At 46.3% G+C, this 11,682-nt stretch overlaps 1 protein-coding gene across 1 annotated transcript in view; it reads left to right on the top strand.

Annotated features, from left to right (window-relative positions):
* The first annotated feature begins 6,391 nt into the window (after positions 1-6,391).
* The window catches only part of SGK2 (serum/glucocorticoid regulated kinase 2), a 27,663-nt gene continuing 22,372 nt past the window's right edge, over positions 6,392-11,682 (top strand). Inside the window, exon 1 of the mRNA XM_006839286.1 lies at positions 6,392-6,559. The gene's annotated coding sequence lies outside the window, so the exon portion shown is untranslated. The remainder of the gene's footprint in view (positions 6,560-11,682) is intronic.

The following is an 11,682-nucleotide window of genomic DNA, read 5'->3' as shown; positions in this document are numbered from 1 at the left end:
CTGGCTCAGGGCAGGGCCATCCTGCAGCCCTCCCGAGCCTTCCTCAGCAACTGATGACTTCTGTATCCCACCTGAGCACAAACCACCGCCCACACCCACCATATCCCTGACCTGGTCCTCCTCTCCAGGACTGCTTCCTCAATAGTGCATGGGAGCACAGGGGCCTGGGAGGGGAGAGTCTTCAGCTCGTTGGCCCCCAGGCCCAGTGGCAAAGGTGTATCTGGGCACAGGGACCATTACTGATGCAGGAAGTTGGAGGTGCCCTACAGCTGTGGGAGCCCCACATCTCCAGCCACCTTGTTTTATCACCGAAGGATCTTTTCTTTAGTAGTTGGGACCAGTCTGAGGCCTGTTTCTCTGGCATTTTTACGTACTTTTACTCCTAGAAAGGATAGGATATGACCCTACTGTAAATTTCTTGAGTCATAGAAATAGCTTCACTTTTTCTGTTTGATGGTTTTGTTGCCCTCATTCTGCCTGGTTCCCTGGGCAGTATCCTCAGCCAGACCTGTTGGAAACTCGTTTTCCTAGACGCCACTGAGAGTCTGGCTGGGCCAAGATGCCTTCTATTATGCCCAGTTCTGGACCACTTGATTTAGTGTCTCAATCCAAGTCCCAGTTCCAGGCAGAATGAATAAGCAGGTAGAGGATTTGCAGCTGGCGGAGGCTGAGGTTTTGGTGATGATTCCAACACATCTAACTGTTGGGTCAGAGGAGGAGAAGCCCAATGGGTGACTAGGTCAGGAAGTCAGCCCAAGGGCAATCAGACAATCTCTGGGTCTTTGGCTAGAGAGACAGCGCCTATGGGCATGGTGACCCTCAAATCTCAGCACAGCCTCCTCTTCAGTCCTGGGTTTCAGCTGTGGTGCTACACATGCAGGGGTGAGAGCCCCAGGCAGCCAGGCCTCCTGTAATGAGAATGTAGCATTCTGTCTAGCAGGCACACACCTGTCCCTTACATGTCTGCTGCTTACTCTTGAGAAGTTTTACAAAGGCCACTTGAAGTTGGCAAGGGGAATTTTTCTGTCTCTGAATTCCCTAGGTCCCTTACAGTCGTCCTTACCACTCTCCCTCGTTGTTGCGCTGCCAGCCAGGTCCCTACTGGTTCTGAGACTTGGACCTCTTTGTCTGGTAGGGGCCCAGCCTCTGCTGAGCCACTGCCAAACCTGTTTCCCAGGCACCAGTTTCTGAGAAGCAGCCTGGGTGGTAAGGGCCAGAGACCTGTGCAGGTGCCAGCCCCACATGGAGGTGAGCAACTGCCAAGCGAGCTGCGGTGCTCCAGGTGCTGAGGGGGCCTGCAGGCATAGGGCCATGGGGTCCTTCCCTAGAGCCCTCCTTTCAGTCATGTGATGTATGTGTATATGCGGGTGTGTGGAGGACATGGTCGGAAGTGTTGGACAGGGTGCAGATGCAAGGCTTGGTGTTGGGGAAATGTCAAGGGCTATTCTTGTGAAAATAGGAAACTTTCATTTCCCTTAGAATTGAGAAAACCAAAGCTCGATTGGTTTCCTGCCACAGCCCAGCAGGGCCTCTCTCATGCATAGGCCCTGGCAGCTCTGCCCCTAGCTGGACTCCCACAGGTGCCCCTCTCCTCTCAGCCCTTAGAGGTGGATCTAAGCACAACCTACCAGGGAGCTAAGTGGACAAGCCATGGGGTGAGGGCTGAGTTTTCAGAGGCTCCCCTGATGCCCCTTGACCAAGAGTAAAGAGGAGTAAGCCTGAGCCCCTCTCTCCTCTTGGTTACCTGGGCAAACTCTAGCAGCTCTCCCGCCTGCAGTGTGCTTCTCCACAAGATGAGAAATGCTCACCTGCTTTGTGATGTGAGCAGATGACAGCAGGTCCTGACAGCTGGTGCTATGGGGTCTGGCCAGCTTCTCAGGAGAAGGATCCACATAGACTTTGCCTCATGGATCTGCCAACCATGCTTCTTGATGCTTGCCTAAGAGCAAGGCAAGATGGACCTCGGGCCTCCAAACTTTGAGGCCTCAGCACTTTTTGCACGAATGTCAGCCTCTTTAGAAATAAACCAAATCACAAAAAGTGAAAAGAAATCTCCCTTCTGCCCACCCCATTGTCCTTCCACCCCCACCCTGTCTCCAGATGAAATCACTGCACCTTGACCTTAGGAGAGGCATAAGGGAGGGAGTTGGTGGCATTTCCTGGTGCCCATATGCCCTCTGCCCTGTTCTCCAAACTTACACTTTGGCCTCACCCAGCCCTTTGTCCAGCCCAGCCCTGGTCTAGGGCAGAAAGGGCCTTCCTGTTTGATTTCTGAAGCTGAGGGAATGACCCCAAGTTGGGAAAGGAAGCCTCTTTGCACTTTTCATTCATAAGCACTTTGGTGGGGTTACGTTATTTGTATGGCTTCGTGTGTGTGTGTATGTGTGCGTGCATACGTATGCGTGAGCACATGTTCTTTAAGAGAATCCTCCGGTTTAAGCTAAATCGACTTGTGAATAATCTGTGTCTTACTGTACACAGAAGGGAAAAAAGTTAAAAACAGACGTGGTGTGTTTTGTCAGTCTTCTGAAATAGCATAAATAAACGTGAACAACCCAACTGAATGATTTGCAGCCAGCATCTGTTTCTGTTTTTGTAGTGAAAGCATCAAAGTGATGATCAATAAGGCCATTACTGAAGAGATGAATTAAAAGTCCCCAAGGATCTGATTTTTGTATTGTCCTAAAGTAGGAAGCAAAGGATAAGGATAAATGGGAATATTTGTCTGGGTTAAAAAGCGTAAACAGTGGAAACCCCCAGGGTTCATGTGAAAGAACCATTTTTATAAATGTACAAGAGTAGAAAATTCAGTGAAGTCTTCACTTTTTGAGCTTCAAACTTTCAGGTGGGGAGATGTCAAGCTGAATCAATAGAACAGAGCAGGCAGAAATGCCATGTTCGGTGACTTCAACACCTTTCTTGTCATTACCCTAGTTCCTTTGTCCTGCTGTCCTTGCAGACCACTCATCTAGAATACCAATCACGGCTCTCCAAGAGCCGGTCTTTTTCACACTTTGATCAAAACATTTATGACAGCAGTGCCATGGTGGACTTAACATGTCTAGCCTCAGTGTAAACACTCAGAGCTGTCCAGGGTTCAGCTCTTTCCGTGGACAGCTCTGACTTCCTTTTTGATGCTCTTCAAGCCCCTATCCCACTAGCTCCCGTTTCATTTCAATAGATGTTCTTATAATTGGCATTAGAGAGAAAACGGAAGTCACCAGAAGGAACATGCCCCAGCTTCCTGCCACATCTACAGATCTACCCCCACCCATATCCATCCTACCTTCTCCTTCCTGTTACAACAGAGGAGATGACCCATCTACTTACCAGAAGCTAATTCTCTACCAGCTATGGCGGCCATAAAAATAAAAGGAACATTATAAGACAAAAAGAGCTCTTGGAAATTTAAGATGTGATTGTTGTTAAGTGCTGTTGAGTCAGTTCTGACCCATAGCGGCCCTGTATAGGGTTTCCGAGGAGCAGCTGGTGACCTGAACTTCAGGCCTTGCAGATCAAACCAACCTTGCACTCCAGCACATTAATCTGCAGCGCTACTCCAGGACTCGAAGATGTGATTGCAGAGATCAAATTCAACACAAGGGTTGAAAGATAGTGCTGAGGATATCACTCAGAAAGAATATAAAGACAATAAGGTGAAAAATAGGAAAGACAAATGGGACTGCAACCAATGTTAATATTGTTGTTAAGTTCCACTGAGTTGGTTCCTGAGGAGCATGGTTTCTGGTTTCTGAGGAGCATCTGGTGAGCTTGAACAACTGACCTTGAGGTTGAAACTGATCTTGAGATCTAGAGCTTATCCTACAGCATCACACCAGGATACCATGTTAATATGCAACTAATAGGAATTCTTATAAGAGAAAACAGAGTTACGTAAAACAAAAATATTTAAAAAGGAAAATGAAATTTCCCAAAGCTGGAAGAGCAGCTTCTAGATTGAAAGGTCCCATTGAATGTCCCACTCAATGGATACAGAGGAATAACACCAAGCGACACTTGTGCAATGTCAGAGCAATGAGAACAAGAGAAGATCCCAAAAACTTCCAGAAAGAAGAAAACAGGTCTCATCCAAAGAAATGTGAATTGGAAGAGCATCTCACTCTTCAATAGCCATGCTGGAAATGAGATGATAAATAATGTCTTCATAATTCCAATGGAAAAATGATTTCCACATCAACATTCTGTACCCAGCCAAATTACCAATCAAGTGTGAAGGTGGAACATTTTTCACGCATATAAGGTCTAATTTTACCTCCCATGCACCTTTTCTCAGAAAATCACTTGAGGATGTACTTGATCAAAATGAAAGGAAAGAGAAAAATAGGAGAACCGACAAAGAAATAAGATTTCCAGAATGCTAGGAAAAGGAAAGGTCAGGTTAATACCTGGGCAATTGTCCAGGTGAGAACAGGAGGCTGGATGAAGACTGAAGAAAAGGAAGAATGATGAAGGAAAACAAAACAATAGATATATTAATACAGTAAGAGTTTTATCTTTTTATTTTCAGAGAGAATTGTATATGAGGGGGCTTCAAAAAGTTCATAGGAAAATGGAATTGAAAGATAATAGAATTTTTCTATGAACTTTCTGAAGGTCCCCTCTTATGTCTTAACCCAGTAAATGAGAGTGTTATTAACTTCAGAAAAAGCAAACGATCACACAAATATGTGTTTGAATGTGTGATAGCTGTATATTCATGTTCTATACTGGGAAGAAAGCCACTGGCAATTTTTAAAAGACAGGTTGAGAAATGGCGGTATAACCGCGCTATCTAAACACATGAGACAAATATAAAAGGCAATAGCTAGAAGAGATGAAGAATGAAGCAAGGAACTGATCTTTTTTGTCCAACTGGGAGTCCTGGTGTGGCGCTGTGGGTTAATGTGCTGGACTGCAAAGTCAGTTTGAACCTCAAGTTGAAAGCTCACCAGCTGCTCCTAGGAAACCCAATACAGGGTCGCTATGAGTCAGAACTGACTCAATTACACTTAACAACAACAGTCCAACATACTCAGTAGAGTAAGTACTGGATTGCTAACCACAAGGTTGGCTGTTCAGGCCCACCAGCTGCTCTGAGAGAGAAGGATGGGGCTTCCTGCTCCCTCAAAAGATTTACAGCCTCGGGTTTGATTTTTGGTTTTAATTTCCTCTGGATATAAGATTGAAGATGGGTTGGAAAAGCTTTCACTTTGGATGGCACATGTATGTTGGAATTCTCTGGCAGGTTATGCAATACCATTATGTGTGTGTGTGGTGGTTTTTTTTTTAAACTGACTTTGGAATGAAAGGGAGGCGGAGCCTGGTGGAGCAGCAGCACAACTCTGGAAAGGGGCGGGGCCCTGGGCTCTGCCCTGATTTGCTCTGTGCACTTGGACCAGCCGCCTCCCCTCTCTGGGCTGGGGCCAGTCACATGCTGATATCTGTGTTGGCAGAGGAGGGGAATGTGATGGAGGGACCCTCCAGAGCTTTTTAGAGTAGGCAGTTTGGAAAGCACTGGGATAACTGGAATGCTGTAGGAATTATAATGAAAAAGTGACAGAGAAAACCTTGTGAAATGAGTTGCCTACTGAGAAGGGGTCTCTGGGCAGCCCCTTCCTCACCTATCCCCTAAGTCAGGTCCTGCCCATGCCTTGAGATACAGCTTTCAGTTTGGGACATTTGGGGTCAACCACTATCAAGCCTTCCTCCAGGTAATCTGGGAAGAGCTGAGCTCTGGGCCCAGAGCCCCAGATTTCCCCAAAGCGGAGGGGCCCAGGTCTATATTCAGCTGTGATTCTTCTCCTAGGGCAGTGCCAGAGTAGGTATGCTCCGGAAGGCAGACTTTGGCTCCAAACAAGAGCATGCCAGAGGTGTCAAGCCATGGGGCTGGCTCAGAGGATACCCATCTGCCTATTTCTGAGGTGTCTGTGGAAGGGTTAAACACAGAGGCCCATCGGGGTTTTTATAAGACAAGCCCTCTGCACCTTAGTTCTCCTGTGAGAAAGAGAAAGTGGTCCCACTGGTGGGGCCAGGGAAAATTACTTGGAAAAATTAGCATTTGAGCTGGATCTTGAGGCGGAGGTGGGATTTCAGAGACTGGAAACATATGGCAGTATTGAAAAGGATCTCAGAAATTCTCCCTTGGGCACATGCCATCATCAGTGATTTACATAAAACTCAGAGCTGAGTCACTAACTAGCCCAAGGTCAGACATAGCAGCTTTTTTTTTTCACAGTAGCTTTTAATGTTTAGAGGGTCCCCAGGGCAGGGCCCATCTCGGAGCCATTGGAGCAGCCAGCATCATAACTCATGTCGGTGGTTAATTAGTAACTGGGAGGACCTGAAGCCAGCTCCCAACCGGCAGGGCTGGGACTGGGAGATCGGAGCCGGCTTGGGAGGCCAGGCGAGTGGGTGACAGGTCGCTCCTGAATGGGAAGGTGGCTTGGCAAATCAGGATTGGGTTTCAAGTCAGAAGGACCATGCTGAGAGAGAGGAGTGCAGAGTCATGCGCGGGAGCTGCTCCCCAGGACCTGAGCTGAGTGAGACCCCAAGTTTTCAGGTGAGAAGCTCAGCTGTGTACAGGTCCCCTGCCTGTAGACTCTTCACCTGGTCAATCTCCTTCCTAACTTCTTCCTGCTTTCCTAATTGTTTTTCATAATTTCTTTCTTCTCTCTTTCCTTTCCCCCCTGCCCCCAGAGTAACTAACGCTCTGAACTCTCAGCTGCCCAATTTTCTTCCTTCCTGGAGTCCTTGGGTAGCTCTGCAGGATAATGCACTGGGCCGCAAGGTCAGCGGTTCAAACTCACCAGCCACTCCTTGGAATTTCCTTACAGAGTCCCTATGAGTTGTCCTGTTGTGGCACTATGGGTTAATGTGCTGGACTACAGGTCAGTTTAAACCACAAGGTTGGTTCAAGCTCACGAACCGCTGCTGGGAAACCTATACAAGGTGGCTATGAGTTTAAGGAGCTCTGGTAGTGTAGTGGTTACAAATTGGACTGCAAACCTTAAGGTCAGCAGTTCGAAACTACCAGCTTTTACATTGGAGAAAGATGAGGCTTTCTACTCCCGTGACGATTTACAACCTTGGAAATCCTGTGTAGGGTCGCTGTGAGTCGGAACTGACTCCACGGCACATCACAACCACTCGATGAGTCGGGAGCGACTCAATGGCACTAACACCAACAGCTAACCACTGTAGTCTCACTGTCTTCCCACTGCTTTTCTTTTTTCCTAACTTTTCCCCATAACTCCCGGCCACAGGCTTTGGAATCAGACATCTTGGGTCCAATTCCAGCTGTCTGATATGTTCACTGTATCTTGAGGAAGTCTCTTCGCCCCTTGGTGCCTCAGTTTCATCCACCTTTATTTAAACAGGGATGGTAATTGTTAGTTCATGGAGCTGTCAGAATAAAATGGGATCAGGCTGGCATTTGAGGTGGGTCAGCAGTGGTATGCACTGGACTCCAGAAGGCATGTAAATGACTACATTACAGTAGCGTGAGAAGAAATCATCAACATTAGCAGGCTCAAAGGCAGGAGTGAGGGCCTGTAGGATCAGCAGGGATCTGGCAAGGCTTTTCTGGGAGGGCAAACGAGGGCAGATGAAAAGGGTTAGCTGAGTGGGCCAGGTGGGTTTGCAGACATATTCCACAGGAAGAGAGTCGTTCAGGGAGATGCAAACATATCCATCGGCATATAGTGATGGAACAGAGGAATTCAAGTCTGGGCTGTACAAATTAGGGGAAGAGACAGCCCTGAGAGACCTGGACCACTCCCTGGGAAGTCACAGGGTGTTGATGGTCAGCCCCTGGCCAGAATATCAGAACTGGTGGGGCAGGACGGTAAAAACCCTTTGGAGCTGAGAGCTGTTCAGATGTGGGCAGACACTGGGCTTGTCAAGGTTTCCACGGGGTCTTCCTCCTTAAGTACTTCCTGAATAGCAGCATCTTGAGAAAATTCAAACAACAGTACAAACATAAAAGGAGTCTAATCTAAGAAACCACTGTTACCTTGGGCCATGGCCCTTCAGGCTTTTTCCTGTGTCTTTACACAAGTGCGCTGGATGGCAAGGTTGGTTTGAACTGCAAGGTCGGTGGTTCAAGTTCACTAATCGCCCCCTTGGAAACCCTATACGGGGTCGCTATGAGTCAGAACCGACTCAACAGCACTCTAAAACAACACATACACAAATAAGGAGTCCTGGTGTGACATCATGGGATAAAGTACTGGACCACAAAGTTGGTTTGAACCACAAGGTCAGTGGTTCAAACTCATCAGCTGCTCCTTGGAAACCCTATGCAGGGTCAGTATGAGTAGGAACTGACTCCGCAACACTAAAACAACAACATACACAAATGAGGACTCCTGGTGTGGCACTGTAGGATCACCACTAGACTACAAACCACACAATTGACAGTTCAAATCCACCAGCTGCTCCTTGGAAAACTTATAAAGGGTTTCTATGAATTGGAACTCTGGTAGCGTAGTGGTTACGAATCAGGCTGCGAGCCACAAGGTCAGCAGTTCGAAACTACCAGCTGTTCTGCGGGAGAAAGATGAGGCTTTCTGCTCTCGTAAAGATTTACAGCCTCGGAAACCCTATGCAGGGTCGCTATGAGTCGGAACTGACTCCATGGCACATAACAACAACAACAATGAATTGGAACAACAAAATGCTATCAGGGCTCCTTTTATTTGTGTATGTTGTTGTTAAGTGCCATGGAGTCAGTTCCGACCCATAACGACCCTGTATAGGGTTTCTGAGGAGCAGCTAGCTGGTGAGCTTGAACCACTGACATGGTTCAAATAAGTCCAGCACATTAACCCATAGTGCTACACCAGGATTCTCCTGATAGTGTTGTTGTTGTTATTAAGTGCCGTTGAGTCGATTCCGACCCATAGCAACCCTGCGTAGGGTTTCCAAGGAGCAGCTTAGTGAGCTTGAACCACTGACCCTTGCAGTTCAAATGACTTTGCAGTCTGGCACATTAGCCCACAGCGCCACACCAGGACTTCTCCTGATAGTGTTGTTGTTGTTGTTATGATGGTTAGCTTGGCTGCTAACCCCAAGGCTGGCCATTGGAGCCTACTCAGCAACTCTGTGGGAAAAGACCTGGTACTTGGCTTTCATAAAGATTGTTGTTGTCGCTGTTAAGTGTCGTTGAGTCGGTTCTGATCCATACTGACCCTGTATAGGATTTCTGAGGAGCACCTGGTGGATTTGAACTGCCTGGAAACCCCTCTGAGGCAGTTCTACTCTGTCACGTGGGCTCCATATAAGTAGAAGATGACGCCACATGACCTAACAACAAATACACAAGTACATATATGAATCTTTTTTTTTCCTTTTATAAAAATGGTAGCCTAGTGTAACTATTGTATTTTTTTGTTTTTGTTTTTAATGCACATTTTATTGTGGCGTGGGTGAAAGTTTATAGAACAAATTCGTTTTCCATTCAACAATTTTCTTTCTTGTTTGCAAGCTCGGAGTAACAGCACTCTTCCCACTGGACTGCCTCTTGTTTCCAGTCCTCCTTTGCTGCCCCTTCTGAATTTATTTTGGGGCCAATGCTGCCATTTTGGTCTCACATGGTTGATGGTACTGAAGGTTGTTGGGTGTTACTGTTGACTTTATTGACCTGTCTGTTGTTTGACTGAAATTGTGTTTCTGAGAATGGATTCAGTTCCAGGTTTGAGGGGTATCTAAAGGCATGAGCAATTGGTGGTCTGTTCTAGAGTCTGCCCCTGGCCTTGTTTTGGCTGATGATACAGAACTTTGGTATGGGTTGCACCTCATTGTTAACAAAAATCCTCACCATTCGACCAATAAACAACATCCATATAAATGGAGAAAAGATTGAAGTTGCCAAGGACTGCATTTTGCTTGGATCAACCATCAATACTCATAGAAGTAGCAGTCAAGAAATTGAACAACATATTGCATTAGGCAAATCTGCTGCACAAGACCTTTTGTATTGAAGAGCAAAGATGTCAGCTTGAGGACTAAGGTCGCCATGGTGTTTTCAGTAACCTCATATGCATGTGAAAGTTGGACAGTGAATAAGGAAGACTGTAGACGAATTGATGCATTTGAATTATGGTGTTGGAGGAGAATATTGAAAGTACCATGGAATGCCAAAAGAACAAACAAATCTGTTGGAAGAAATACAGTCAAAGTGTTCCTTGGAAGCCAGGATGGCCAGATTTCATCTCTCATACTTTGGACATATTGTCAGGAGGGACAAATCTCTGGAGAAGGATACCATGTTTGGTAAGGTGGAGGGTCAGAGAAAAACAGGAAGACCCCCCCGACAAGATGGATTGGCACAATGGCAGCATCGGTGGGCTCAGGCATAGCAACAATTATGAGGTTGGCTCAGGACTGGGCAGTGTTTTGTTCATTGTGTATAGGGTCGCTATGAGTCGGTATTGATTTGATGGTACCTAACAACAACAAAGGCTATGGTGAAGTCTTGGTGTGACTCTGTAGGATGTGCATTGGACCACAAGGTTGGTTTGAACTGCACAGTCAGCGGTTCAAATCCACCAGCTGTTCCTCGGAAACCCTATACAGGGTCACTATGAGTCAGAATCAACTTGATGGCACTAAACAATGACAACAGCAGCAAGGGTTCCACCAGTCTCAGTTAGACCAGTAGGTTTGATTTGATTTTGTAATTTTGAATTTTATTCTACATTTTTCTCTCCCTCTTTCCAGAACCATTCATTGGTTTACTGTAACTATGACCACTGGTTTTGAACCTTTTTAACTTGACTGCATCTACATATATAAGGGGGCTTCAAAAAGTTTATGGAAAAATAGAATAAAAAGATAATGGATTTTTTCCGCAAACTATTTGAAGCCCCCTCATATGTGCTCCAATTTTAATCAAGATAGGTTTATGTATAATTTTTAGTTGTATAATATTCCATTTCATAAATGTATAATAATTACTATATCAATTCATTCCTTGATTCATTGATAAAATATGTACTGTTTACCTAATATATCCCAGGCCCAATTTAGATGCTGGAGATTCCACAAGAAACACAAAAACCACAAGAAAGTTCCTGCCCTCGTAGAGCTGGGAAGCCACATTAAATTAAATGATTGTATGAGAAGGGGCCGGAGAGTCACAAATGCTATGAAGACAAACAGAAAGCAGAGAACACAGACAGGGAATGAGAGAGAATGGTATTGTACAGTTTGCCCGGACTGTCCTGCTTTTACCACGGAAAGTTCTGCTTCCTGGGAAGCAATCAGTCCCAAGAACACTGAGGTATTGGTCTCTGTAGTCAGGGAAAGTCTCTCTGAGAGGTGACATTTGAGCAGAGATCTCTGTGAGGACAGTAGGAGCCAGTCCTCCAGCTGTCTGAGGGAGAACATTGTCAGCAGAGGGAAAAGTAAGTGCATGGGGCACAAGGTTAAGGGGCACTTGGCATGTTTGAGTGTCAGAAAGACAGTCACGGGGGCAGTAAGTGAAGGGGAGAGCCACTGGTGACTAAGGCAGAGACAGGCAGGAGTCAGGTCAAGTGGACTCTCCTACCAAAAAACAGTAATAATAAATAGTGTCCCTATAGGACAAAGCAGAGCCGCCCCTTCGGGTTTCAAAGGCTTTGGAAGCGTAGTGGTTACGAATCGGGCTACGAGCCGCAAAGTCAGCAGTTCAAAACTACCAGC

Source organism: Chrysochloris asiatica, unplaced genomic scaffold (assembly GCF_000296735.1).
Source record: "Chrysochloris asiatica unplaced genomic scaffold, ChrAsi1.0 scaffold00023, whole genome shotgun sequence".
NCBI lineage: Eukaryota > Metazoa > Chordata > Mammalia > Afrosoricida > Chrysochloridae > Chrysochloris > Chrysochloris asiatica.
The sequence above is the reverse complement of the archived record's forward strand: the minus strand, read 5'-3'. Positions and strand labels throughout refer to the sequence as shown.